This window comes from Zootermopsis nevadensis, unplaced genomic scaffold, assembly GCF_977971745.1.
Source record: "Zootermopsis nevadensis isolate Lab colony 2312 unplaced genomic scaffold, Znev_1.0 Znev_ptg000023l, whole genome shotgun sequence".
Lineage (NCBI taxonomy): Eukaryota > Metazoa > Arthropoda > Insecta > Blattodea > Termopsidae > Zootermopsis > Zootermopsis nevadensis.
In genome coordinates, this window is record NW_028259155.1 from 3,471,505 (window position 1) to 3,476,497 (window position 4,993).

The window sequence follows — 4,993 nt, forward strand, 5'->3', positions numbered from 1 at the left end:
CAACCGTTGGTAGTAACTTACTCGATACGTAATGTCATGACCCTTAACCATGAACAGAAACCCAGATCCAGCCAGACGAGAACTGATGGCCCGCGACCTTGACTAAACTTAACACTTTTACTCTTAAGTATAAATAATTTAATTAAGATTACTAGTTTTAATCGTATTTCAGAGTAAGTTAAAACATTCTCTGGAATTATATTAGCAAACATGATTTTTATACGAATACTTGAAATTTTCCGTTGATTGGTGGGTTTATCAAGGATACCAACTTATATGAGAGACAAATATTCATATGTTTCCCTAAGTAAACAAAACGAAAAATAACCATGTATTTGCCAAAAATTCTGAGCACCAAAGAAGAAAATATAAGTGACCCGTACAATAAGAGACATTTTTGAATCTGTGAGTAGGTTTCGAGAAAGGAAATGAGATTTTAAAACTTTAAACGCAGCCCTTAAAAATGTATCTGTCAAGAGATGTTACGACTTTCAGTAATACCAAAATAAACAACTAGATATAAATTATTTTGTTTAGTAACTAATACTGTACATATAACCACAGCAAATATTTCGATGTCCCCGAATATCAACCATCACACACTGTGAATTCCTAAGCTACGTACATTAGAGTCAACAAAACTCTGAATTAGCAGTAAAACTGTGCTTCATTATCAGAGAAAATAATTCCATGATTTAATTACCCGTTCTAATGAAAACTTTGTTATTCGAGCCACATATTCACCGCGAGCCGTGTGTTACTTGTTCAGAGGGTCATTCTGGGATTAAACGCGGCGTAATTATTTTTATCTCATTGTGATCACTACTCTGTGCCTCCCAGCAAACAGAGTTCAGATATGTTTCATGTAAAACAGGCTCAAAGGCCATAGTATAGATTCTTCCTGAAGATTCAAATGTTGAGGGTATCGAAACGTGTGTCTGCTTTATGAGATGCTGAGTCAACTTTACACGTCACACTACGACAGAAATATATATCATTCATAAACTTTGTTTTGACAAATTCTACTCCATGTTATTTTGTCATAGTGATATAAAAAGATTCACCTATTAAATTTACTCATTTATTAATTTTAATTATTCTGTCCGTGTCTTATTTTAAATAATTTAAGCTTTAATTACCCAATAATTTTTTATTAATTGTAAGTATTTCAAATTCTCCTATGCAGACCTACAGGTTTCTAATAATCAAAATTCCTACGTGACGTTATTTGAAGAAAAATTAAAAATGGGCTCTAAGTTCGATGTTGTTCTCAGACACCGCAGTTGAAAATTCCAAACCAGAGACTTCTTACATGAATTGTTTTTGTTTAGCCAAACTACCGTTATATTTAAAATATGATTTTATTTCTTATGTAAAATTACACTCTTTACACATAGGGCGTGTTTACGTACCTTTAAACGACGATATGTAATACGTATAGAACCCAAAACAAGGTTCACTGTTACCTACAAGTAGCAAAACAGCAAAAATTCCATGAAATCCTGACGAATTGTTTACTGCAGAACAAACAGGTAACCACTAGTAAGCAATTCTGTGATCATTATGCCATTTCCGCAAGAATATTCTAAAAAAATCTTCCTTCTCGTTACCATTGAGTGTAAATACGTTAAAAATAAGACATATGTTCAAGATAGAAGCAGAATGGGAGTCGCCCTGACGATGGAGGCAGCAAGGACCTCTGAAACGTCGGTAAACTTCTACCAGACTACACGGCGGCAACGAACGAGAAGACAGACGTCTTCAGACTCACCATCGTGAGAACTCAAATTCTACTAAATATTCAATTATTAGGTTAAAAATTGTGTTTAAAAATCCTTTGAAGCCAGTAATTTGAAAGATTTTCTTAATACCATTTTGCGTTTCCGAACGGAAAGAGGGGGATTTTTATCTGATTATTTCCCTCGTGATAAATAGTTTAGCCTCAAGACAATTAACGATCTCATCTTATAACAAACAGCAACTAAAAAACTATAAGCACCATGTTTTTGAAGCTGTTAGTCTTTTAATAACCTAAGGGCACTTAATTATCTTTGCGCCATTTACATTTAGAATAAACATAAATCTGCCTACTCAGAGTACAGGAAGAGTTCTTCAATAAATTATGAAGGAAAAAATATCGAGACTACAGTTCTCGTACATTACGAGATTTTGAATATGAGACAACGGAATTATTACGCAACTCTGTTTATATTACTATCACAGACGATTTACTGGTAAGAAGTCCCCGACAGTTTCCGAGGCAAATAAGATAAACATATTGTGAAAGTGTAGACAAATTCATTAAAATCTCGTCTAAACAGCTCAACCAAAACAAATTCTGCATTAAGTCTTAAACCTGAGTCCGCTAATTGGGGATGTACGCTTTGTAGTCACAGAATAAAAGTACGTGGACCGATTTAATTACACACAAACCTAGCACCACGGAATTTAAGGAAAACAGTAAACTTCCAGGTAACAAAAACAAAAACTCAACAACAATCCTCTAGAGAACTCGTAATTGAAGTTTAGCGCCTTAAGACTGCTCTGAGACCAACCAATGCTTTCTCGACTTGAGAAAACTGTTAATACACACAAAATTCCCCTATTCCTCAACATGATTGGCTGGGAGTTGTTGAGTGAGACAGAGGGTTGGAAAGAGAAACGAGGAAATGATGCAAAGGGTGAGATGATAGGGAAATTAGCTAGGGCCCGTTCATCGGGAGGGAGTTACCATGCCGACCGGAAGTGATGCAATCTCAGGGCATAGACTGAACATGGCGGAAATGTTAGTAACTTCCGGAATTTACAAAACACAGTCGCTTTGAAAATGTCTGAGCGTGGAAAATGGGGAAAAGTGAGTATATTCCAGTTAAGTTATTTTCAAGGTAGATTTAAAACTCTAACACGAGATGAGTTGTTCTAAGTAAACCACTTTCACGACACCGAATATGTTAATTATAAGAACAACATTTGTACCACTAAACACGGTTAGATCTAGTATTCATTTAGGCCTGCTTATACTTAATCTGTCAAGGCATAAATACGTTTAATGAAGTCACGTGACGCCGAAGTTCAACGAGGTGTTAACAGAAAATAATTTAGTTAGTACAGTCCACGACTGTAATCTTGAGACGTGCAAGGAATGCACCCCGCAAGTCTCAAGATTACAGTCGTGGACTGTAGAAACACTTGCTCTGAAAATAACAACAAAAATTTCAATATTAAACAAATAATAAATTCCATTTAAAATTATAAACTAGAAAATTTGCTTCAGCATGTTTTAATTACGCGATCAGATAACCCGAACAACTGAGTAAAAGATACAAGAAGTATTACGTTTAAAAACGTAAATTTATATTAAACGAAAACAGCATCTGAACATAAAGATGGCTGTCTTCTAGGTTGCTGTGACGTAGTTCATCTCTCGAGGGTAAATTTCGTTCTGAAACTAGCCTGAAAGAAACTAGCATATTCTTTTTGGTCAAAAACGTTTATGTACTAAACTTCATCATCTAGAAACTTGAATATTTTTGTGTTTAAATAGAACAGCCTATTTATTTATACGAATTAAATCCTTATACATCTAATAATACCCATCCCTTTAAGGTTAGAGTTCTATAATTTATTGCATAGCAGATATTTTTTTAATAAGGTGAATCCACAGGTACTACCAACAGACCCCTGAACTATTGATCTACAAAGTAATTCCAGTACAAGTTACCATAGCAACTAATGGCGCTACCGTCCAATACAACTTCGCAATTAAATAACAAGAGTTGACTACTGACGTTAGTTTCCTCAGTGGAAGGAAAAGAGTAGCGTTTTGGAACAAAAGCAACGCGCACACCGCACTGTAAAAACATGGCGGGGCAGCGAAAGTTTATGACAGACAGCTCAATCAAGTAACAAAAGAAGTAGAATATTGCGATGACGTAATGATGTTAAGGTTGGAGCTCGATGCTGGCAGCCTCGTCAGAAGGAAGGAAATCAAACAGCAAAACACAGAAGGGAGGAAAGGCGAGATTAATTTTATGGTACAGTATCTGTAACAGTTTTTAGAACTCTACAGTGAGCGACCTATTTTTATGTGCATGACAGAATACTTAAATACAATATTTAAATGTTTTAAAAATGGCGTTATATCATTAGGACATATAACACAAAAGTATGTTACAATAGGCAACACTGTCAGTATAACTTATCATCATATTTTATAATGCAGTTTTAATGTGCCTATCCATATAAAATGACAACTAAATGTTTATTTTTATCTGTGCAAATTTGTCAAACCTCATAAAGCCTACTTTCCTTCCTTTATGACAAATTTATCTCAACAACGTTTACAGTTGTTGACTTATAGATTTTATATATAATTTGTGTGGATGTTTATTATCCATCTTTAATACAAAATCTTCTAATATTACCTCCAATGGCATGAACTAATGTAAATATAAGTGATTTGCCGCACCATCTGTTGAGAAGTTATTAACTAAAGGGCCCGGGAACATTTTCTGATCCGTTTACCTCCTTGGGTATCCTATAACCCGGATAGAAACATCGAAAATTCAAAGCTATGTGACCTGCTTTGCCCTCTATTGGCAAAAACATTAACTAATGTAAAGATTAAGTGAATTGCCATGCCATCTGTTGGGAAGGTGTAAACTAATGGGACCCGGAAAGTTTTCTGACCCGTTTACCTCCTTGGGTATCCTGTAACCCGGATAGAAACATCGAAAACCCAGACATGGACTAATTGTAAAAAGATAAGTGAACTGTCGCGTATATTAGCGAGGGCATGAACTAATGTAAAGATAAGTAAACTGCCGCACCATATATACAAGCAACTCTGTATTTACGAACGCTCAATTTAAGATCATTCGCTATAACGAACGTCACAATTCATTCAAAATTTCTTAAATTCGCCAGTTGATGGAGTTGCTTATAAAACGAAATGCCAAACGTATAGTGAACACAATTGTAAGATTTAAATAAA